The sequence below is a fragment of the Pantherophis guttatus genome, chromosome 5 (genome assembly GCF_059756535.1).
Source record: "Pantherophis guttatus breed Tessera chromosome 5, ASM5975653v1, whole genome shotgun sequence".
Classification (NCBI taxonomy): Eukaryota; Metazoa; Chordata; class Lepidosauria; order Squamata; family Colubridae; genus Pantherophis; species Pantherophis guttatus.
In genome coordinates, this window is record NC_142067.1 from 90018034 (window position 1) to 90044818 (window position 26785).

Genomic DNA, 26785 nt, shown 5'->3' on the forward strand with positions numbered 1-26785 from the left:
GTAGATTTAATTTAAGCAAGAAACTTACTATACAATTACACCTGTAATTGTATAGTGTACATAATCATACAATAGCCTTCATGGACAATTTAAATGAAGAGTCATTCCTATGTACTGTATGTTGTAGCGCGGGAATAACGAGAGGCACAAGCAAGCTAGTGACAACAGCTCTTTAATTCAGGGTGAGACTTCAGCAAAGAAATACAGGCAACAGCCCTCCTTATATACAGTTCTGAAATAACCGTTAAGCAATCACAAGCATTCCTGCATTTGAATTTCCCGCACAAAATAGATACATACATAACACCATATTTCTTGGAAAAAAAGAGAAGAGCATTATAACCCTTCATGGTTACCCAGCATGAATACTACTCTTGTTCTTTCCTCTCACGTTTTTTGTTCCACCAGTTATTTTAATAACTACATCTCAACCCCAATGGCTATTATGCAGGCTCAGTATCTATTAGAAGTGGCTCTATTCTGTTGGGGAATGTATAGACAAACACGAATCAGAAATTTTAAAAAGCTGTTTTAGCACATCAGGCATCTTTTTTTAAAAAAAAAATTAAAGACAAATCTCCATATGATACCACATTCAGCTTTGAAAATCCCATTGCTTTCAAAATCAATTTGCTATTTGACATGAAGGCTTCTGTTCATGAAGCACATGCCCTAAACCATCCTTGCAGAATGAAATGGTAAAGCAGATACAACATATCAACTGGGAATAATGCATTCATACATAAATATCAGTAGCAAGTTTCTGAAGATTGTTCCTGATTTGAAAGTCTCTTCACTCCGACCCCTACCTAAAAGAACCACTTTCCAAATGTGATAATAAATGGTTTTGGATAAATAATATCTCAATTCAATTCAAAATTTTCATAACATAACATTTTAAGAATGTCTCACTAAATAATGATTTTCTGTTAGCATGTTACTCTTCTCAGCTTTGCTAAACTGTTAAATTTCTAGGATCTAGCCCAATAACTCTCAGTACTTCATCAATAACAGAAATAACTTATTTATTTATTTTTGAGAATATAACTTAAGCTATTCATATACATCTATAACCTTGCTTCTGTATCTCATAGGTATTCATCTAAATCTGATGGAGAAGTTTTACAGACAAGGACTTATATACCCAGAGGGAAGAGTCAAAGGTAAGGCGGAGTTGGGAATGGGATGGGTTTAAGGGATTTAACCCATGCTAAACCATAGAGTGCAGAATAAATACAAGAGTTAGATATTTTATCTGACAAAACCCCCTCTAAATGTCTAACTGATAGGTAGATTTTGAACATATATACATATATATACATATATTTGTATAAGCATTACATATATACACACAGTTTTTACATTAAATAGGCATGTTGTTTACATTGTAAAGGCCTGGTGAGGATATCCGCAGTTTGCTCTTCGGTTTCACAATGAACGGCCTTAACAAATCCAATTTCTGCTAGTTGTCTAACGTGTTTGTATTTAATGTCTATGTGACGTGATCTTTGTCCAATAGCATCAGACTTGGATATATCGATGGCACCTTTATTGTCTTCATGAACAATAATTGGATATGAAGGTTCAGTCCAGATGTTGCAGAGCAAATCGTTGAATCAGGTTAGGTTGTTAATGGCCGTGGATAAGCATACAAACTCTGCCTTTGTGGTGGAGGTAGATACAAGCTTCTGTTTGCCCGTATACCAGTGTATAGGGCTATTATTGAGGAAGAAAATGTATCCAGAAGTACTTTTTCTCCAACTTCTGATGTCTCCTGCCCAGTCAGCATCTACATAGCAGGATAATTTTGGTTCTTTCGAGACATCTGGTTCAAGGCATAAGTATGCATCAGAGCTGTATTTTAAGTATTTGAGTAGTTTCTTGATTGCATCCCAATGGTAAACAGTGGGATGACTGACATGCCTGGACAAAAGGTTGACTGGTAAAGCAATATCATAGCCAGTTGGCTATGTATAACAGTGAACCTATAGTGGATCTGTATAGTTTGTTGTCTGTGAATGGTTTGATTCGTTGTACATGTTATTAATAAAATCAGGCTGCATAGGTATCTCGCTGGGTTTGGTTTCCTCATGTTGCATCTATGGAGCAGTTCTATGATTTTTTCTTTTTGGGAAAGTCAAAATCCTTTATCTGTCTTGGTGATATGGACTCTCAAATATTTGTCAATAGTCCCCAGGGATTTAAGTGAAAAGTGTTTTTTAAGTTCAGCAGCAAAAGCATCACATTTGTATTTATGTTTACCAATATATAATATATCATCTACATAAACAAGAACATTTTCAATTAAATTATTTTCCCTCTTTACAAAAAAACATTTGTCTGCTGAGGTAGCCATAAAACCTATTGATTTGAGAGTCCTAGCTAGGCAGTCATACCATCTCTTGCCAGATTGTTTTAGGCCATACAGACTCTTATTTAAGAGCCACATTTTACCGTCCCTATCATCGATTCCTGGTGGAGCTTTAACATAGATACTTTTATCTAATCTAGCGTGTAGGTATGCTGTTTGGACATCGAATTGATATACTTCAAGCCCTAATATGGAAGCTATTACTAGGGTGCTCTCGGCTCTGACTGTGGAAAAATAGGTGTCAGTGTAATCATCTGGATATTTTTGTGCAACTAGTCTTGCCTTGTATAATACCTTGTTGTTTTCTTAAGGTTTGATTTTGTAAATCCATTTTGTTCCAATTAGTGTCTTGTGCTTTGGTGCTTCAGCTGGTTTATATACCTGTAAGTCTCTGAGGCTATTCATTTCTCTTGCCATGGCCTGTTCCCAATTCTTTCTTTCTTCCTGGGGCAATTTGAGTACTTCCTCATATGATTTAGGAGTGGTGTTATATGTATGTATGGAAACAATATAGTCTTCAAATATTTTGGGTGTTTTGTACCTATTTGTTCTGACTGGCCTGTCTGGTGGTGTGTCTGCTAGGTGTAGGTATTTGGCTTCTTTATCAGTGAGTTTATCTATTCTTTTTTATTATTATTTAAAAAGTTTTAACAACCATTACAACACTTTTCCCCCTCCCACCCCCATCCCCCCTCCAACCCCCCTCCCAACCCCCACCCCCTGGACTTCCCAGAGCAAAAACAGGGTATAGCATAACAAACATAAGCTAAAATAAGCAAACTTTCTGTGGTCTCCAAACTCCCCCTTGCTCTTTAACGCCCCTTTCAACTAACTAAACATATTCAAGAAGGAAATATAGATTTCATTCATAAGCTATTTGAAACTTTTTAGTCCAATATTTGTTTTGAATATAGTCATTCCATCTTCTCCATTCCAATATATATCTTTCATTTGAATTGTCCTTCAAATACGCTGAATTTAGCCATCTCTGCTAAATTCACTACTTTTAGTGTCCATTCTTCAATAGTAGGCAAATCTTCCTTCTTCCAGTACTGTGTCACCAAGAGTCTGGCTGCTGTTATTAAATTAAAAATCAACTTAGTCTCTATAACAGTACAATCTGTAATTATGCCTAACAAAAAGAACTGTGGAGTAAATTTTATCTTCTTCTTGAGAATATTTTGAATAATCCACCATATTTTTATCTAAAATGCCTTAATTTTTTTACATGTCCACCATATATGATAATACGTGGCATCATCACATTCACATCTCCAACACTTTGGTTGCACACTTGGATACATATGGGCTAACTTTTTAGGATCCAGATACCATCTATAAAACATTTTATAAAAATTCTCTCTTAAGTTTTGGGCTTGTGTGAACTTGACATTTCTAACTCATATTTTTTCCCACGTTTCCATTATTATTGGTTCTTCAATATTTTGTGCCCACTTTATCATACAGTCCTTAACTAACTCCGTTTCTGAATCTATTTCTACCAACGCATTATGCAACCTTTTTATATGCATTTGACTTTGATCTCTAATCTGTTTTACCAAGTTCTCCTCATTTTGCAAAAAACCAATTTTCTGATCTTCTCTCCGTCTAGCTTGCAACTGTACATATTGAAACCATGTTCGAATTGTCCTTTCTTCTCTTAGTTGCAAAGTCCCAGCATTTTTGGGGACAATAGCCTTAATTTGTTTTGAAGCCAATTATAGTTTCCCATTTAAATTTAATCAGCTGCCAGAACAATAGATCCACCAAACCCAGAAATCAGTCTTTAAATAATATCAATCCTTTTTTAAAAATCACTGCTGTAATCTTTGATCTTCTCCTTTTAAAAAAAAAACCCCACAAATCTCTGATTTTGAACAGGGGCTGCCACTCTAAAAGAAACTTTCCTTTTTAACTTTCACTTTCACGCCCCATTAAAGGTCAATCGCCATCTTGGTTTCACTTTCTCCCCTTAATAAATCAGAAGGAAGTAATACTCATTTGGAGTTAAAGCTCAGTACTTGCAGATCTAATCTCTCCTGAGTTTGCTCAGCCTGCTTCCGAACGATGTTTATTCAAGCATTGTTTGCAGGGGTGGTTGCGGCATCTTCTTCTGCTTGAAGCAGAAACGTCCCAGATCCGGAGCTCTGTCGGGCTTCCAGGGAACTCTCATTCTTCGAGCCCCAGAATTGTTCCTGGGGCTCCTGTCTGCTCTCTTCCTCCCCTTTTCCCGGGGAGAAAGTTTTCAAGCCACTAGACGGCTGATTTGCACTGTTCTAGCGGCTTTATGAGATCGCGGGGCTGCCGCTCAAGAAAAGAGCGTCCTCGGCACCTGCGGTGCCACCGGAAGTCCCAGGTTTGTCTATTTTTAATGTTGGGTGTCCTTCCTTCCACTCTTTGATCTTAACCTCATGATGTTTAGTTCTATATTTTTTGTGTTCTTTTGCATTGTCTGTGTCTTGGTTTCTGTTATCTTGTTTGAGGTTAGAATGTTCCCTTTTAAAGAAAATATCGTTTAAGTGTATTTTTGACCAGTTGGACTGTTCATGAAACTCTGCTGATCGTGATACTATGAATTTGTTATTATTGTCTATGAACCTAAAACCTTTTGTCCCTGGTTCGTATCCTATGAATCTCAGTCTCTTGGAGACCTTGTCTCCTTTCCTTCTTAATTGTTTGGGTATGTGAACATCAGCGGTGACACCGAATACATGTAGGTGTGCTAGGTTGGGTTTTCTTTTGTGCATTATGGTGTTCTGTTTATTATGCTGGACCATAGTCTATTTAGTGTATAATTGCAGTAAAAGAGAGCTTCTGACCAAAAAACCTGACTCATCCCTGCATCTTCTAGAATGCATCTCATCATGGTTTGGAGAATTCCATTTCTGCGTTCCGACACTCCGTTCTGAAAGGCTGAAAAAGGAGAAGAGGTGAAACGCAATACGCCATGTTCTTTTAGCCATTTTGAGAAATCCCTGGACATAAACTCGAAGCCTTGGTCTGTCATTATTTGTCTGATCCTAATGTTATGTTGGACTTCTATCCTTTTGTAAAACTCTGGAATGCCTTGCTTTTCTTCCTAAGAGTGTATACAAAGCCGTAACGACTAAATTCATCTACAATTGTAAAAAAGAATCTTTCTTTGTATCTAATAGAAGGTTTAAGTGGGCCTACCAGGTCCATATGCATTAATTGAAAAATAGAGTTAGTGGTGCGTCCTGACCTTTTTGGTCTTGGCTTTACCTTAAGATTCGAACTTTTTCACCAAATTTTCCTCATTTTGCATAATCCCAATTTTTTGATCCTCCCTCTATCTAGCTTGAAGCTGACCATACTGAAACCAAGTATAAATTATGCCTTCTTCTTTTAATTCATCTAGAGATTTCAATTGCAACTTGCCCCTTTCCAAAAGAAGAAGATCTTTATAAGTAATCACCTCTATTTTTTGCTCTGTACTTATATTTTCTATTACATGTCTGGGGTTTGCCCATATAGGTATCTTATAGTTCAGCGTATATTGATACTTTTTCCAAACCCTCAACAATGCATTTCTAAGTATATGACCCTTAAATACTTTATCCACTTTTTTTCATACAACAAATAAGCATGCCATCCATATAACAAATCATAACCTTCTATGTTTAACATTCTTTCTTCAGTTAAGTTAAACCAGTCACTAATTTGTGATAAAGCTGCTGCTTCATAATACAATCTTAAATTAGGCATTTTAAGACCTCCTCTCTCACGTATATCCTGTATAATTTTCAGTTTCACTCTTGGTTTCTTCCCAGCCCAAATAAAAGTATTAGCCCCTTTCTGCCATTCCAACAGATTTCCATCTTTTTTAAGCACTGGTATCATTTGAAACAAAAATAAAAACCTAGGTAATACATTCATTTTTATTGCTGCTATCCTTCCCAGTAGTGATAGTTGTAACTTTTTCCATTTTTCCATTTCTTTCTGTACTTTTTGCCAAAGAATTTCATAGTTATTTTTATACAATTTCGTATTTGAGGCTGCAATATATACTCCTAGATACTTAACCTTTTTAACTACTTCAAACCCCGTTATCCTCCCTATCTGTGAAACAGATTAGAGATCAAAGTCAGATGCATATTAAAAGGTTGTATAATGCATTATTGGAAATAGATTCAGAAACTGAATTGGTTAAGGATTGTATGATTAAATGGGCACAAAACTTTCAGGAACCAGTGATGATGGAAACGTGGGAAAAGATTTGGGTCAGAAATGTTAAATTTACGCAAGCACAAAATTTGAGAATTTTTATAAAATGTTTTATAGATGGCACTTAGATCCTAAGAAATTATCATGTATGTACTTGAATTTGCAAGCAAAATGTTGGAGATGTGAATGTATTGATGCAACCTATTATCATATATGGTGGACTTGTAAGAAAATCAAGGCATTTTGGATAAAAATTTGGTGGGTGATGCAGAACATTTTGAAAAGAAGGTTGAAATTTACTCCTCAATTGTTTCTATTGGGTATAACTACGGACTGTACAGTTTCAGAGACTAAATTGATTTTGAACTTAATATCAGCAGCTAGGCTGCTGGTAGCTCAATATTGGAAGAAGGACTCTTTGCCTACTATTAAAGAGTGGATATTGAAAGTAACAAACCTAGCAGAAATGGCGAAAATCTCGGCGTACTTGAAGGACCACATGCAAGAAAGATACGTATCAGAATGGAAAAGATGGATTGATTATATTCAAAATAAGTATCAGACAAGAAAATATCAAATAGCTTATGAATGAATGTTAGTATTAGAAGTTATCTGTTGGTTATCTGTTGTGGAGTTAAGGTTTCAGTGGGGGAGGTAGTACTTTGAGGATAAGTAGATTAATCTAGTTTATGTTTGATTAAATGAAATACCTTGTATTTTGTTCTGGGAAGTTGGGGGGGAGGGGGGATGAAGGGGGGAAAGGGTGGGGGGAACGGGGGGGAAATTTTTTGTATTTTTTTTTTTTTTTGTAAAACTTTTCAATAATAAAAAAAAGATTCGAACTTTTACAGACAGAGCATTCGAGGTAATTTTCACTTTTTACTTTCAAACCTTCAGTACAGTTAACCATCTTTTTTATAACCAGGAAACTAATGTGGCCCAATCTTCTGTGAAGGAGATGGGCGCAATTGTCGTGTATGGGTTTCCCTATAGAAAATTCATTATCTTTAGGCAAATTACAATCATTGTCAGCATTTTTTAGATCGACCCCCTCTGTTTCTCTATTCCTTTTTACATTGGTTGAACTTGCATATACACATTGTTGACTACTCTTTTTTGGTATAAAATATGATAAACCACCATTTACTATGACATCTCCTATTCCTTCGCCATTATTGGACATGAATACTCTACCATTTTTGAACACAACCTCCACATTGATATCTTGGCATAGTTTTATGGTGGCTAGTACATTGTATGGTATTTCAGGTACAAATAGTACCGCCTCTATTTTACCAATCCCTGGTATGAATACATTCCCTTTACCTACTACCCTGGCGTTGTTTTGATTTGCTACCTTTATCATGAAATCCACTTCAGTAAATGAAATGAATAGTTTGACATTAAATGTTGTATGGCTAGTGGCTCCTGAGTCTATGAGCCATATGTTCTCCTTCTCTTTTTGGCTAAAGATAAAATTTCCATTTCTAAAACCATATATGGAACCCATATTGCTGTCTTGTGAGTTGTCCCTGTGTTCTCTTACTTGTCTGGGGGTAGGGGACCCTCTATGCCCTCTCCCGCCTGTGGATCTGCGTTCTGGGGAATGCCTTCCCTGATATCTTTGCCTGGAATCAGATCTTTCTCTGCATTGATTGTACACTCTATTTCTGATGTTTCTAGGGCAGTCTCTTTTAAAGTGATTTCTAAAACCACATAGAAAGCATTCGGGAATGCTGTTTACCCTTTCCTGAAATTCTACCCTCTTAGCTGGCCTGAGATCCTTGCATGATAGGGTTCGGTGTCTCCTTAAATTATCCTCAGCGATTAACCTATTGGTGAGGCTATCTAGTGAGATATTTTCTATACTTAGACTAACTAATTGGGTGATGAAATTGTCCCAGCTGGGATCTAGAGAGTTGATGATGATGCTCATCATGCTTTCCTCTGTAATTATTTCACCCCTCTGTAGTAATTCTACTCTAGTGGCATTTAATTTTAGTAGATGTTCACTCATGGTCATCCCAGGTCTAAACCTAGCTGAGTGGAAATCCCTTGAGATCCTTGTAGTTGTAGCTCTGCTCTTACTATAAAATAAACCATAAAGTTTTTGTATAATTTCAAATACAGTCATGTGATTACCAAAACTGGGATATATGGCTGGCGCAATACTAGCTAATAATAGACAGTAAGCTTTATGATGTATGCAGTCAGTTTCAAAAGACCATGGTTTCTTTGGTGGTTTTAAGATCAGGAACAATACATTTTCTTTCATGAATATGATCGGAAGTTGTTGGTACCACTCTAGAAGATTTTTTCCATCTATTTGCAACTTAGGAAATTGGTAAAGTTCCAGAATGATGAGAATTGCTATTTGCAAATGGCAGCTGTCCATGGTCCTGAATGTGTGGGTAATCACAGTAAATAATTGGTATAGCAGCAGCTAGGTTAAACAGGCAGGCTCCAATTTTTTTTCTTCAGTTTTATTTGGAAGGTTCTGCGCATGCGCGAAGCCCATTCTTCGCTGGAAGCCATTGGGTGAGGAGCTCTTAGCCGCGGCCTCTGAAGCTAGGCCCAGTCCTGTTAGGGGAAGATCAGAATTATCCCAGGGATGAGTCTGAGTTGTAGGATCCTTACCGTACATTGGTAGGAAGCTCGGAAAAGTTGCGGTTGCTGGGTGGTGTCCCCAGAAGTTCGGCTGTGCAGTCAGCATGGCGATCGGCTTTAGGTCAGAGGCGTCGGTCATGGAGAGAGTCGGGAAGCCCGGTGGATGCTGCTGCACTGGTAAATAGTTTGTTTGATTTTTGGATCTTGGTGTTTGAGGCAGCAGCGTGACAGGAGGGTGATTCGAGGAGTGTTGTGGTATGCGATTCGGAGCTGCGGTTATTTTGTTTTTCAGATGGCTTGCAGTTGTTGTTTGTAAATCATCTAGAGGTTTGATAGTGTTTTGTACAATCGGGAGAGATGGAAGTGATGTAAAAATGGAGCCAAACACCACAGTAAGGGTTTCTATAGCCTTTTGTATTTCAAGTTCATTGGGAGAGCTTATGTTATTTTGGGTTTGTTTTTCGCTATTATTTTTGGTGAATTCCTCATTCTTTTTCACGTCAGGACTAGCTCCCGCCGAATGATTTGAATCTTGTTCTCTCATTGGGTGCTGGTTTGTTATCTTCTGTGGCAGTTCGTATAAAGATGGCTGCCGGAAAAAAAAAGGCGGGAAACTAGATCCTGTTGTGTTTTGGCAAGATGGCATTTCTCTCAGTGACCTGTTGCTCATTTGGTTTGATTCTTGTTCTTCAGTCGCTGCTCCATGGCTTTTGAGTAAGCTCTGGAGGTTCGCGATGAGATCTTTGTTAGTGATGGGCAATTCTAGTATTTTAAAAACGGCTAGCCTGAGGTCTTCCCTTTTTTGCGTTGTTGTTTTAGATTCATTCTTTCCTTCATTCCCTTGTTCTTCTTTTTTGAGTGAGGTGTATGGTTCAGGAGTCTGCTTGTTTTTGTCTGAGGTGATTTTTGGTATGTTTCCGTTGGGTGATAGTTGTGCAGCCATTTGTTTTGTTAAGGCCCTAGTAGTTATTCTATTTCTTTTTGTTAAATGTTCAGTAGTCTCTGACATATTTCTATTTGGAGTTATGGGCAACCATCCTCTGCTACCATATTTGTTAAATTTCTAGGATCTAGCCCAATAACTCTCAGTACTTCATCAATAACAGAAATAACTTATTTATTTATTTTTGAGAATATAACTTAAGCTATTCATATACATCTACAACCTTGCTTCTGTATCTCATAGGTATTCATCTGAATCTGATGGAGAAGTTTTACAGACAAGGACTTATATACCCAGAGGGAGGAGTCAAAGATAAGGCGGAGTTGGGAATGGGATGGGTTTAAGGGATTTAACCCATGCTAAACCATAGAGTGCAGAATAAATACAAGAGTTAGACATTTTATCTGACATAAACAATGAAAGCTTTTCTGTTTTGTACAAACAATATCAAATTCAGTAATTCAAATACCTTTATATTTCAATGACCCAAATCCCCTGGCAATACTAGTTAAAAAACTTGGTCCAATATTTTGACATCAAGCATAGAATTTGTTCAGATATTTCAGGGTTTTGATGTCAGAGCCCCAACTTTATTAAGTTTAGAGCTCCATCATTCAGATGTTATCCATTGTGATAGGCTAATACATCTCAAAGAATATATGAATCCAGTTTCTCTGTTGAAAGAAAGTAGAAGTCAGATAAAAGGTATTATAGCTATTATATCTCCCAGGTTTGGAAGAAATGAAGCAACATCATGTGAATACTAAAAGCTCTGAATAAATAACACTTCAAGGTAATTTTAGGCAGAAGCTTCAGGTTGTCAGGTGGTGAAAACTGCAATTAGATAGCTAATGTGAATGATTAAGTGCAACTTGTATCTCTCTGTAGAGGATTCCCCAAAAAGTTGTTAAAGCTCAGAGACACATTTAAAGAAATGACCATACTCAATTTCTGGCTCAGATTACCTGTTTTCCCCGTGGGCTTGCCTTCTCTAATGCTGGAGGATAGATATTAATCTTCATGGAAGCAATCTCAGCTGGTGTAACTTTCATTAATAGGGTTCTTCGTTCTAATCTACTTTCCCTGGACAAGGTACAATCCAAAAGGCTTCTTAGACAGCTGGTATTGGAACACAGAGCACCAAAATGATTTAAACAGGGCTCCAAATCTCCTATGGTGTGCTGTACACCTGCTATGTACAGTATATCATTCCAAAGTCCCACACTGTAGGAAAGTCTTTATTTTGTTTCATTGCAGTGTTTTGGTGCTTTCTTTTTCTGCATTGTCAGATGGATAATACAGGAAGATCCATTTTGAGAATAGCTGTGCTATTATAGCACTGGGTAAGCTAAACTATCAAGCACAGCCTTCAACTCTATTTATTTTATAAAAGATTTCATAGTAACATTATTTTTCCATTAATTGTCAAGTTGCCTATGCAGACAGACCAATTTTATGACCCTCTATTGCACTTTTGGCTGTGATTTTTTGAAAACAAGTAATGTTGCTAGCTTTTGTATGACAGCATGCAAAATTAATCAAGAATGGATTGCTAATCAGAACTAATCAAGACTGACATAGCTTGTATCTGCATTATGCTTTATCCCATACTTAATGAGTATTACTGTTAAAATGTACTTAGAGGTTTTCTAAATTCTGTAGAATATTATTATTGTTTCATAACATAGACATTGTTTTATGTTAACCTTAGCAAAGCTTGTAATTGTAATATATTTCAAGCTTAGAATAATTTTGTAGTTTTGTGTCAATATTTTTCATTTTTATATCTTCCTAAATTGTGGGAACAGATTATCTTTCATGGAATGAAGAAATATTAATGTTGTCAGATTTTAATTTCTTCTGGTGAATGAACAAAATAAAGATATTATTATAACATATTAAAAGGAAAAGGGTGAAATTTTGCCTAGTTTAGCTTCATTTTCCTATACCTAAAAGAGCATTTTTTCAGAACCTTTATAGCAGGGGTGAAATCCAGCAGGTTCTGACTGGTTCTGGAGAACTGGTAACAGAAATTTTGAGTAGTTCGGAGAACCGGTAACAGAAATTTTGAGTAGTTTGGAGAACCGGCAAATACCACCTCTGGCTGGTCCCAGAGTGGGGTAGGAATGGAGATTTTGCAATATCCTTCCCCCAGGAGGGGAGGGAATGGAGATTTTGCAGTATCCTTCCCCTGCCACGCCCACCAAGCCACACACCTACCAAGCCACGGCCACCGGTAGTTAAAAAAATTGAATTTCACCACTGTTTTACAGCACACTGTCGTAATCTGATAAAATATATTAGGATTCCAGTTCTCAGAATTCTGAACTGCTTGTCTAAAGGCCAGATGTTCTAGGATGTCTAATTACAACTTGATTTTCCCTTGGAAATATAACAGACAACCCTGAAAATTGTCATGCTGACCTGGTATTAGGTAGTTCTGGTGATATGTTTTTATGCCTTCTGTTGATAGGTTTTATCCCTGGTCAGTTCATTTAAATAAAGAAACCCCAATTGGAACCCCAATTCCAATTCATCTGGAATTTTTTCCAAGCTGGAAAACACTGGAAAGATTGGCTCTTTGACAGTTCCACTCATCTTCCCCAAAAGCCAAAGTGAAAATATTGGATAAGATCTAAAAAAAGACTACGTTGGCATTTTTCAATAATATTGAGAAATATGCTGACAATTATACAGTACTTCATGTTTGTAATTCCACTGCATCAAGTGTAACATCTCTAACAATGGGACCAATCCAAGTATTTCTTTTCTATCCTACTGCTGGGCTGTTTCTATATAAGAAGCAAAACACTTCCATCATAAAACAGTTCAACTGATCCTTCTAATTGACACAATGCCACATTTGCTTTCAGTTCACCTGATGGTCTATGCATAATGCCATATATCAAGGCTGAAGTCAGAACAAATAGGAATTAATCTTTCAGAGTTTCTGCAAGTGGACTTTGCTTCAGAAATTAGTCTCCAAAAATGTATGGATTTAGTTGTTTTCAGAAACAGGCCATCAAAATAGAATAATTAGAAGGAACCTAAAACCAACCTGAAAGAGGATATGATAAGCATATTTTATATTATTCTCAAGCTAGATCACTTGAGCCAAAATACTTCTGGTTGGCATGCTATCCTAAAAACTGGGAAATGGTCCAGTCTGGTTGTCATTTTCATTAATGTTGATGTCAGCAGGACCAATCACATTTCCACCCAGGGAAATTTGTTCACTAATACATTTCCTAAATTGCTATGGTGGGAAAAGCTTGGGTAGTCTGATAATGAGCAAGTTTAATTTGGATGCAAGCTTCATACATATTTTCATTTTATTAACCTTAACCCTGACCTCCTTTCTTGATGTGGCTGGATAATTTATACTCACACACTTGTTTAATTTGTGCCACTTACATAACAGCTGGTAACTATGATTGTGCATTTTTTCCCCTTTCATTCAATTATGTCCAATTCTTGGAGACTGCTTGAACAAGTCCCTACAGTTTTCAGAAATGGTTTGCCATTGACATAACAATGGTAAATGCATACCTACCACCATTACCACTCTTAAGAATTCTTTCTCCATCCCTCCTCCCAAAAAACACATTTCTTTGTCTTCTAACAAAACAGCAGCTCGGTTTTGAATAAGAAATATTGGACATAGCATGATTGATATATATCTTGCTCATATCTTGCTCATATCTATGGAAAAGACATATGATGTCATATGACTTGATCTTTATAAAATACAGTTCTTTAAAGTCAATAAAGATTGACTTTAAAGTCAATCTTTAAGCACCGTGGTGGTGCAGTGGTTAGAATGCAGTACTACAGGCTACTTCTGCTGACTGCAGCTGACTGCAATTTGACAGTTTGAATCTTACCAGGCTCAAGGTTTGACTCAGCCTTCCATCCTTCTGAGGTGGGTAAAATGAGGACCCAGATTGTTGGGGACAATATGCTGACTCTGTAAACCACTTAGAGAGGGCTGAAAAACACTGTGAAGGGGTATATAAGTCTACGTGCTATTGCTATACAACAAAAAAGGCATTGTAAATTAATATCATGCATCTGTGCTTTCAAATCACAGACACACTGATATTTAATTAGGAATTATTCCTTTTCCTATTTGCTTGATCTCCTTTTAAAAGACAACACTTGAGATTACTGGTACTTTTTGTAACATCATTGGGTTACATATTTCTAAGCCTGCTTGTTGGTTGAAAATTATTTTTAGACTGAGCTTGCATCTTAACTCCAAGTAAATTCTTCCCTTAAATAACTTATTCAAATAAAATCTAAATGCCTCTTAAAAATAAAGTAAGTGTGTGTGTGTGTGTGTGTGTGTGTGTGTGTGTGTGTGTGTGTGTGTGTGTGAGAGAGAGAGAGAGAGAGAGAGAGAGAGAGAGAGAGAGAGAGAGAGAGAGAGAGAGAGAATTTCCTGGAAATATTGGTTTCACAATTATTTGGTACTAATGGTTTTATGTTATCTTGTATACTAATCTGGGTTATTTCTACAAGTCATTGCCTACATTGTGGTGTGTGTTTTTTTGTTTGTTTGTTTCTCATCATTTTTTCACTGTTGCATGAAGCCTGAATATGGGAGTAAATAAACCTGACCTTTGTTTAATGTTTTCTTATGAACTGTAAGACAATTAACAGTGATTAATGCTCTTTGAGCAGAAAAGCAAAACCAGAAATCATACTGTAGATATAAAGCCAAGAAGAGGGAAAAACAATTAGAAAAATAATCTTTGTGCTGGAGAAAGAGTGTTGTTTTCAGCAGGAAAAATTAAGTGCTGAAATTATGTTTTGGTTTATCTCTTTGAGTATTTCTTTATGTATCTTATTTTGGACATGGTCCTAATGAATCTTTCAAGCGAAAAAAGGGATAATACAGATATTTCAATATTCTTCCACTTAATTAAGCAGTATTGTTTCCCTGTTATATGTATTAAATGTATATCATTTTATTAATAAATTGGACTAGGCATGTTAGGTAAACCAAAATATCTATTGATATTTTGCAAACATCAATTAAAATTAATACAATTAGAAACTTAAATATTTTTAAAACAGTGGTATTTTTCTTTTATAATTATTATATTCGAATGTAGGATTGTTTGTAGAAAAAAAACCCACCTATTTGAAGGCCTTTATTAAAGATGGGTGAGCTAGGCTTTCTTCTCATCTGCTGATTTCATGTTTGAAGCCATCTCTTTCTATGTAAATCAAGGAGCACACAGCATCTATTACTTTGGATGCTGGGAAATAATGTCTGCAGCTCCTGCACTGTTGATTTGGGTTCCAAAAGCTTTAGTCCTAGGTTCTGTTCAACTTGATTATTAATGCCTGGGTTGAGAAAATAGAAGAAATGTTTATCAAATGTAGAGATGACACAAAATTGGTGGGATATTTCTAGAACAGGGAAATAAAATTCTAAACTAATTATGGTGGATTTTATTTATTTATTTATTTATTTATATCATAAATTTATTTTATTTTTACAAATAACTCAAGGCAGCGAACATATCTAACGTATCTTTCTCCTCATGTTTAGCCCACAACAACAACCTTGTGAGATGGGCTGAGAGAGAGAGACAGACTGACCCAAAATCAGTCGCCCAGATTATGGAATTATATTGAAATTAACAGAATTAATTTAACAAAGACGAATTGACTCAGACCTCAGATATGGATTTATGGCCACCTGGGTAGAAATCATGATGCATGATGATGACGATGATGATCACGTCATCAAATGGGTATAACTTATAAAATAATTCACTCAATGATTTGAAGATCTGATTAAATTACTGTTTATGACCAGACTGTCTACAGATTTTGACTTTGTCCATGTATGTATTATGAAATATGAAACTTATTTATACAGACTATATGGTTAAAAAAGCATGATATTTATATAAATGTGTGTATGTGTGTGTATGTATACACATACATAGATAAACACAGTGGTGGGATTCAGCCAGTTCTCACCAGTTCAGCCAAACCAGTAGCTAACTTTTTGTGCAGTTCGGCCAACTGGCTGAAAATAAAGTGCAAGAGAGGGGTTTTTTTTTTTCCTCTCTCTCTCTTCAGTTAATAGCTCCGGGCAGCCAAGGACTACTTAACAGGCAAATACTTAGTTGTGATAACTAAAACTGCAGGAATGCAGCCGGCACACTCCTTGAATAAACAATAGAAACTGACAGGATTAGGACAGGGAAACACCCAGGAAACCCATCAATCACTCATGTAGGGATGGGATTAACCTCTTTCCTTCAGGAAGAAGAAAAAGATTACAAACATGTTCATTATAAAGGATATTAAGTAACACTTCTGTGATCTGCTGATACTCCCTGGAGTTCCCCAAGACCTTTGATAGCTGCTGCAGTGTTGGCTACTTCTTGTTTCTTCCTGGGGAAAAAGATACAGGATGGGACAAGGATGCAACTTGCTCATACAGGCCCTGAATTTAATGCATGTGTGGTCCATCCAGCTGTATTGCTTCTGCTGTGAAGCACCCAATTTAGAAAATAGAGAACATAGAATAATAGAATTGGAAGGGACCTCAGATGTCTTCTAGTCCAAATTCCTGCTCGAACAGGAGACCCTGTATCATTTCAGACAAATAGTTGTCTCACCTCTTTTTGAAAGCCTCTAGTGATGGAGCACCCACAACCTCTGAAGGCAAGCTATTCCATTGGTTGATTGGTCTCACCCTTATGAAATTTCTCCTTAGTCCTAGGTTGCTTCTCTCTTTGGTTAGTTTACATCCATTGTTTCTTGTCATGCCTTTTGATGCTTTGGAAAATAGATTGACTCCCTCATTTTTGTAGGAGCCCCTCAAATATTGGAACAGTGCTATTTTATTGTGAGTTGTGAACGCTATTTTATTGTGACTTGGGGAGATGTTTGGCAAAATTGATTAAATGGAAAAAGGTTGAATTTGCTTTTTAAATCTTGTCAGCACTTCTCTAGACAAAAAGTGAAAGATCAGACAGGATTATGTAATGAAAACTGGTTATTTTTCATCTGCCACTTTAGCTTTATTAGAAAGTTGTACATGAGCAACTTGTGATCTGTTTCACAATCATCCTCTGGCTACATATTTGCTGTTATACTGAACTATTTCATTTATTTGCACCTGTAATGAAGTAAATGTGATTTTTGTATGCTCCATCTGGTGATGTCCATGTACATACACATTATTTTTGTTGTTTTAACAATGTGTAAGCAATGAAGAATTAATTGTGTTAGTATAAACTGGTAAAGTCATTTTCCTGCTTCATTTCAGTTCCCCTGGCTATACAGTTTGACTGTGCTTTCCTCCTTCCAATTTCCAATTTTGGCCTACCAGTCTCCAAACACAATTAACACATCTTGCTTTCAGCTTTCAGTTTCATATTGAACTTGACCATAACACTCATTAACCTTCTCTTTTTCTGCATTAGTGGTTGCAGCTTATATTTGAATAGCCATCATGTTAAAAGCTTTTCTGACAAATCTAGTTGATATTCTTCAGTCATTTATTGTATTGGAGCCAAGTACTGTTCATGCTGTATCCTTCCGGACTATGAACGCAATATTATTCCTTCTTTGTTGATCGTGTACTAAGTAAACAGCATGATATTCTGACTGAAAGTGTCAAATTGCAGTCCATTTCAATTCTCTGATGCCCTAGATAGCAATTCATAGTTGATGTATTGCAGTTTTCATTGTGTTAATCATTACTGTGGTCATGCGTCTTATATTCCACTGTAAGTCTGTCTTTGCAGTTTTGAATTTTCTTTTCCTACTTAGTAATCTTAACAACTAGACATCCAGAAAGTTTTAATTTATCTGTGTCTATAAACACCAAATAGACATATGCTGGTATGAAATTTGCTGTTATCAATCTGCATCCTGTCTCTTTTGTTTTTGTTTCAAGTCATTTACCTCCAAGGTAATGAGTCACAGAGCTGGCCTTGGATGATGTTAGAACCCAGGAAAACATCCATTTACCATTTCTTCTTTAGTAGTCTGTTAAGTGTCATCTAACCTGATGGGCTTCAGTTCCAGCATTTTATTGACTTTATGTTAAAAGCTGGTAAAATACAGGAGTAGTTTAATATTGCCTCCTCCACTGAGTAAGTAACAAGGCCTTTATCATTATCGGTAATGTGATAATGTCCTCTAACACTTTCCTGTATTCTGCTGTCTGATAACATATCTACTTGTTTTTCCTGGGCAGCTGGGATAAGTTTCATGTCTTGGGTGACCGTCCTGGAAATAAGCATTCTTTGAATATACTCCTGGTCTGCTTTGCTAATCTTCCTAGGAGTGCCCCTTGCCATAATGTGGCAGCATAGCTATCTTTGAGAAGGGGAGCAGGCAAAATAGTTTTCTATTATGCTCTGAACTGAATTGCTATAATTTAGTTTAAGGTGAAAAAGTGTATAGCGTACAAGTTTTGTGGTTGCAGTAATTGTAACTGAGGATACATTCTATCATTTTGCAATGTCATCATCCCTAAAGAAATGGCTAATATTTCCACGGTATCTAAAATTTACTGCAATAAGTAGCTCTATAGTTTCTTGGGTCATAGACTTTGATCTTTTTTAAAAATCCAGCCAAAAGGATGGATTTAATTTCTTTGTTACAACCAAAAGGAATCATATCGTATCATATCATCATAGATATCATATCATATCATAATGTACATAGTGAAGACAGCAGACGCCTAACAGCATGGGTTAATTTTTGTAAGGATTTATGAATATAGCCAACTCTAGGAGCCTTCTCGGCTTGAAGCTGATGAATTATGACACACACACACCCAAAAAATTATTCTAGATTAGAAAAACTGTGAATGTGGCATTCATGGAAAATCAAGTGTAATTATGAGTTCCACACCGCAGCAGGAAAATAGCAACAAAGGGCTTAAAGCACAGGAGCAAACACTCTTGAAAGCAGCCACCTGAAATTATTGCTGAGAAAAGCATTTGAGAAAATGATCATGCATCTGGTTGGCTCTGATGTTTTTGGGGAAGAACAGGGCCTTGCATTCCTTTAACATTGCAAATATCATTAAGAAAGCCTATTCTATCCAATTCTCAGAAGCAGATGGAAATATCTGAGTTTCTTTTCTTCAGACATTTTCCACACAGCACTTGAGTACTACACTTGATTGAAACCCCTCTGAGATGAATTGCAGTCATCAATCAGTATTTCCTGGAAAGGCTGATTAAATTCTCATATGCCATATGCTTCAATAATATCAGAGGAGAATAGATAATGTAATAGCAAGAGGACAGAAGTCAACTTTGTTTGATAAGGTCACTCCTACATATTATCATTTCACTCTTAGTCTCTCAAAACCTCTAATTCACAGCTGTCTATAGGATTCAACACTTTCTTCAACATGATAGAAGCAGTGTTACATTAGGAAACTTCCAATGATGACTTGACAAGTTAGATGTTCCTTAATGAAATGGAATGTATGGGGAAAGAAAGGAGATGCCGCCTAGGAAACTATCACACAAAAGTAGCAGGACCTTACTGTCATTTAAGAGAAAGAATTTTATGAAAGATCCACCCTAGTTGATCAAGTAGTTAAAAATGGAAGTGGGAAGTTTGTGTCTTCAGACTTGCAAGATTTTGTTGCTGTAGCTTAACAATGAAGTAGTTCATTTTGCTAGGTTACCTGTCTGATTTACCTGGGAGGGCTGTCACTGAAGGATCAGGGATGGTGTTTATGGAAGAGATTGGTGGCTGGATGCTGTAGCTGGTGAAATCTCTCCAGAGAAACGAGATTGTAAGATGCCCAGACACCTTCTCTGTAACGGTAGACTGAAGGAACTGAGGGTTTTAGTCAGCTTATAAATCAAGTGTTTGGGAGTTGAGGAATTCCCTCTAATGTCACAGTCACAATATAACCCAAAACTCAACTGAAAATTATTCAGACTTGTTATGAAGGAGTAAGTTTGTATATATATTCTTTCTTTATTTCTATTTTTAAAATATTTTGTATTTTCTGCACTTTTTCATTTTTCTTCTTACTCTTATATTTTTTAGTTTGTATTAGTTTTTATCTTTTCAACTGTAATCTTTAATAAAATTGTGGAGTCCTTAGTGCTCTGGGTTTGGTTGTTTATTTGCAGATGTTTCATTACTCAACTAGGTAACATCATCATTGATATTAATTAATGAGTAATGAATGGTTAATGAAAGATCTGTAAGCAAATAACCAAGCTCAAATAGTACGAAGGACTCCACATTTCGACCTGAGCTACAAATATTCTCGTCTGTTTCAACAAAAATTATTATTAAAAGAGCAGTGTTATGTTCTGCTTCTGTCATACATGTGACATCATGATGCATATATAGGCATAGCATGTTGTATGGTAGCATGACACTCTTTTTATCATTTTCCCCATCTTTATTTCATGTTCTTCCAATATCCTGCCAAATTACTGCAATAATGTAGAGGAAATGAGATACCTGCATACCAGTTTGTGGAATTAGAACCAAGGATACAAAAAACTAAAGGTTATTTTCTCTTTTGAGACCAATGTAAAAAATATTTATCTGAAGGACAAATACTGTATGGAACCAAGTAGTAATCTATAAACTTAAATCAGATTAATCACCTCTGCTTTTACCTGAAGCTAACCCATTTAGGATTAATGGAATCCAATCTATCCTACAATGCAATAACCAGCAAAATCTAATCTTTTGAGTTTCTACAGGAAAAAAAAAATAAACAGTGGATTTTTTTCCTCCAATAAATGATGCTGAATGTTATTAGAATGAGAATTTCTCTTCCAAAAGGTAAGGACTGGCTTTAAAGTATCCTATTACTGGATCTTAGGACCTTTAGTCAACTAATTTAAAAGAAAAAAAATACCTTGGTCCAGATCTTTTCAAGTTTAAGATGAGACAAAAAGTAGTAGATTTGCACTTCAAATTAATTAAAACAAGTAAATCATTATTTTGGCAGTGAGTGCCATACCTGACTTGAGGTGATGTTTATTGACAATTCGTGCAGCATTAAGAGAATGGATTGTAAAATATTCTAGAAAAGTATTAGTATTGACCCGTTTCATGGAGCAGAATTATATCAAAATAATGTATATACTTGAGAGGAAAGTTCCCAGTAAGCTATTTTTTATAAAATGATTTTAAGTGAGATATATTGACTCAAGAAATATCTATTATCAATCTCTATCTGTTAAGTATTCCTTAGTCATCTCTAAAACACCATAATTGTGAAAGGATGCCAATTTCACCAAAATTCTGTAAAAGCAGAGTAGTTTAGGTTTGTTGAATGTCAGGAGATATTTTTCAGTGAAAGATTATGGTAACAACTTGCCTCAAACATCGTTTATCAAAGTACCATTATTCCGTATGATTTGAGTGACTTATGAAATTCCACACAGGAAGATTCCATTTTGTGTATTGGTATGAGAGGAAATGTCATCAGTTCAGATTGCACACCTAATAGCTTCTTTGGCCTTTTGCTTAACATTAAACTGTCAAAGTTTAAAGCTATTAGCAGTTGGAATTGAATAGACCAATACTGATTTTCATGCCGATAGCCAATGCATGCATATTTGTCAGTTTTGCTCTGCATTGGGTTAGTTTGCATGTTTGCCATTTGAATGATGTGTTTTTGTTTCCATTCCTATTAACACCATAGTATGACAAAATTAAAACATTTACATAATTAAAATAGTCAATGATAGTCAGATAAGAATTAAGCAACTATATGTATCAAATCAAATCAAGTCAAGTTTATTACAGTTGAAGACCAGAGACCAGAACAAATAAAAACACTCAAGGAATATCCAATTAAAAATTATAGAATAAAATAATAAATAACAGATAAAATCTATATTAAAATCACAATTTGGCATCCAATCTGTCAGTTACACATGGCCTAACTATAGTATAATATTAGTCCTTAAACTGTGAGGCCCATAGTCCTTGAATACTAAAATGCAAAAGAGCAATTATGCAAAAGGGATTGAAACATTAGTTGTGTAAAATAGTTATGATTAATCATGTGCTTCTGATGAATTTCCAGTTCTGCTGTACAGAATCTAGGCACCTGCACTGTAATCACAGTCTGTTCATCCTTAAGCAGCCAGTGTAGATAAGCAGGGTCGGGACAGCCAGTATACCTATAGATTATTGGGAGGATATCCCCCCCCCCGAATATCTCTATAGAAAGAGCATTGAAGAGTGTGTGTCCAATGGTACCCACCTCTCCTGACCCGCAGAGCAGAGTCTTACATTAAATGGTATCTTTTTATACTTGCTGTACAGGATAGCTGATGGAAGCCATGGCACCGTGCAAGCGAAAATGCTTTCCAGTGGTTCAACATTTCCAACTGGCTAAGATAACTGGCAGGAGTAACAACTTATCTAATAGAGTCTGGAGCCAAAAACAACAGAACTTTACCTAAGTCCACTTGCCTCTCGATATCCTCTACCCTTTGTCGCAAGGTTTGTTTTGTTTAGTCATAGTCCAACTTGAGTATTAAGGCTGGAGAGAAGCCTAGTTTGGCAAGTTTGGACTGGATGATTTTCATCCATGAAGATGAGAATTTGTCTTGGAAGTTTAACGAAGCAAGGCCTTGAAGGAAGAAATTAAGCTTTAGCCAAAGATTTAAAGAAGTTATACAGATTCTTGCTTTGACTTTGATCAATCCTATGTCCAGGCACAGAAGTGCATGTGATACACAAAGTGGCATCTGGAGAATTGCTCTAATAAATTTGGATTGAATATCTTTCCAACTCTTTCCATTCTTTGACAAAGTGAGTAAATTAGTAGACCAGCAAAATGCTATGGACATAGTATATTTAGATTTCAGCATGGCATTTGACAAAGTAGACCACAATCTACTTCTTGGTAAACTAGAAAAATGTGGAATAGACAGCATCACCATCAGTTTTGGCTTTGTAACTGGCTGATAAACCATACTCAATGAGTAGTCCTTAATGATACTACATCTACATGGAGGGAGTAAGCACTTGTGTACTACAAGGTTCTGTCGTAGGCCCAGTACTCTTCAATATCTTCATAAATGATTTAGATGAGGGAATAGAAAGGGAAACTCATCAAATTTGCAGATGACTCTAAACTGGCGGGAATAGCCAACACCCCAGAAGACAAGCTCAGGATCCAAAAAGATCTTGACAACTTGAACAATGGGCCCTATCCAACAAAATGAAATTTAATGTTGAGGAAAGCAAGGTCTTACACCTTGGGCAGGAAAAATCAAAGGTACAAGTACAAAGTAGACAAAACCTGGCTCAAAAACAGTAAGTGTGAGAGGGACCTTTTAGTCTTAGTGGACATCACTAAAACATCAATCAGCAGTGTGCAGCAGATTAAGATTAGTTGTTTTTTATCTTTTCCTATTGTTTGGTTCTGAAAGACTGGTTAAAGACATATGTCAAAGACATTAAAAGATGTCTTGATACAGATAGATAAAATGATAACAAAAAGGATACCCAGTACTTTGGATTAGTATGTACAAATAAAACTGGCTTCTTACATATAGAACATTCTTTTCTATACTAGATGTTTTCATTTAATATTTCCAAAAATTAAGACAATTCAGGAATTATAGTTTTCAGTTCCAACAGCTTGATAGCAGCAGCTTGGATAAAGCTATTGTATGAAGATTACTTATCAGTATTTTTAAAAAGCTGCTAAATACTTTATTAACTAAATTTGGGGGAAGCAAAAAGAAGTCCCTGCAATATCATTTTATATTGATTTTAGGAATCTAATTTGGCACTAATATGTAGTCAGTATTTCCTATTACTTTGTTAATGTATTCCTACAGGACTTACAGTCAAAAGTTTATTCAAAATCTGATGATTATGCAATAGCCTTGATAGCTGTTGATGTCAGATTATCATCTAACAATCTGATGTTAAATCTTTTATTTTGATTGTGTTGTAGTTTAGCAATCAATTAGAAAAGAAGCCCCAATTGTGTGTTATATTTTAGCTACAATCTTGTGTTTTAAAATGGTAAGAGAAAAACTTGAAATGTCCATACACATTACCTTTACTAGCTCTTAAAATGGAGAAAATCAAAAGTAGATAAAATAAATAGGAAGGTGGGATAAAAAGGGTTATTAAAATCCTAAACCCCTCAATTTCATTGAAGAGTACATTACAAATGAATGGCTTCATCTGTGTAAATCATGGATATATTCCCAATTAGGGCTTACAGCATCTTCTATCTATACAAACTAAAAGCTGCCAACATTAAAAGCAAAGATCTGAATTGCTCTGAGGCAAGAGAATTTAAGAAAGCAATTGAATTTAAGGAGAATGAGAATGAAATGAATACTACAAGGAATACTATAACATATATATAGTAACCAAAAATGTTTGGATATGTTCAGTAAGGAGTTAATAATGCCATTTAACTGGAGGTTGATGGACAGAATTCTACAATTCTCAAACACAGATCTTTTGTTCCACTAGTTCCAAAAAATTTTTGGTGGCGCAATGGTATTACAGGCTAATTCTGCTGACTGTTAGTGGTTTGATTCTCACTGGGTCAAGATTGACTCAGCCTTCCATCCTTCCGAAGTCAGTAAAGATTGTCAGATTGTTGAGGGCAATATGCTGACTCTGTAAACCACTTAGAGACGGCTGTAAAGCACTGTGAAGTAGTATATAAGTCTATATAACAATAGCTATTGCTATTGTTATTCTATAGTGAATACACAATGAGGCAAAAACTTTTAGATCAGTATTGAAAGAGATTAGAAGAACATATGCCATCATTTGCCTAGTTTAGAAAGAAACCTTTTAGGTTCATAATTTGGTAAAAACTGATAATTAATATTTTCAAGTAGGAACATGAGCAAGAATCAATTATAAGAATTACAGAATGGTTAAGATTATTATTTTTAAAAGTTCATCTATGGATCACTTGAACATAAAACTTTTGACATACCTTAACAATAAAGAAAACCATACACAGAAATGCATATTTAAGAGATGAGTTACAAAAAATGTACATATTAGGAGGAATTGCATGCAGAAATAGCGAACAAATGTTTTCAGGTATTTTATGTTTGCAGACGTGTGTGTGTGCACATGCACACGTGCATGTATGTACATATATACACACAGTACATACACACGTGTATTTAAGAAATATTTAAGGAATATTCAAACAAGTGCTGACATAAAATGAAACAACTTTTGAAATGGATAAAAAGTTTAGAATAATACTCTTCTTTTCCTTTCCAAATTGACCACGCAGAAAATAACACAAGATAGTGCAAAAGCCCCAGACTATGGCTATGAAACTATGGAAATACTATATAATTATACAACATTAGTATTTGCACTGTATAATAATAGCATTTCCATGATGTGACAGATTAGTTTAACCAAGGTAATTTCACTGAGCACCTAGCTATTTATACTGTCTATGAAATGATGCCTCACTAAAGAGATAGTGGCAGATATTCAAAGGCAAGGAAATGATTCAAACTGTTGGAAGTGTGGATGAGAAGGGATATTGTATTGAGTATGACATAGATTCAACATTTTTCAAAAATGGTATTTTAATCCTGGTGCTAAAGGAGCTATTCTGGTCACTTTCCTCCTAACTATGTGAGGGCAGAAGTGTTTTGAAGAAGGAACCCCAGCCTCGTAACACTACATGAAAGAATAATAATCTAGATCAAGGTTTCTTTCGATTATCTGACAGTAGATAAAAACAAGGTAATCTGAACCATATTATGTTATTGATGTAATACATACTTTGGGTTATAAATTTAGTATGCATAATTTCAGAAGGTGTGTTATGACTAACAGACTTTGTAGAAGAATAATCCAAATAGTAAAGATCTAAATAAGTACAGCTCATTTCATCATTTTACTCTGACAATTGAAAAACACCTATTAAATTAAACTGTAAACATTTTGTAACTTTCCACTTACATTGGTGAGCTTTAATCTTTCATTGATTCCCTGCAAGATTTATAAGATGTAACATCCTTAATCACATACTTATTATATTTTCAAAAACTGCATAATAAAAATATAATTCTATAAATGAACAAAGTATTATACTATACTGTAAAATGAAAAACAATTAAGATTTTTTTTCTTTTCACTAATCTCTGATTTTAATTTATCCCTGAGTAAGTAAGCATCCAAACAACCAATTCTGGCTATTTCTTTATTCTTAACAATAAAATATTTGTCATATTTTATCCTATTCATTCAAACAATACAACTAACAATGCCTAATATTTTATGCTTAATTCCTTGCTTCTTCCTAAGAGGGACATTTCAATTCTCTTTCAAGTATTATGAATCCAGTCATCTGAGTAAGAATATATGTTACAAAATTATGCACATAAATACATACAGATAGTGTATATACATGCAACTATGAAGAAATAGCAGTAGCACTTAAACTTATATACCGCTTCACAGGGGCATTTCTCCTAAAGAATAGAGACAAGAGAAATTAAACTCAGTTTAGAACAGGTATCAAAACTGCATGTACAACTCACTTAGCACAAGGATAGAAGTGACCCAGATGGATAGGAAAAGAAGCAAAAGTCAAATCTGAGAGATAGGTAAGAAAAATAAAATGCCTAGTGATAATAAATACATAAAAGCAAGAGTGTTACAAAAACATTATT

The 26785-nt window shown here is 35.5% G+C and overlaps 1 long non-coding RNA gene across 1 annotated transcript in view; it reads left to right on the top strand.

Annotated features, from left to right (window-relative positions):
* The window catches only part of LOC132710469 (uncharacterized), a 94581-nt gene that overhangs the window by 23502 nt on the left and 44294 nt on the right, over positions 1–26785 (top strand). Inside the window, exon 2 of the long non-coding RNA XR_009621168.2 lies at positions 1095–1163. This is a non-coding gene — a long non-coding RNA (uncharacterized LOC132710469). The remainder of the gene's footprint in view (positions 1–1094; positions 1164–26785) is intronic.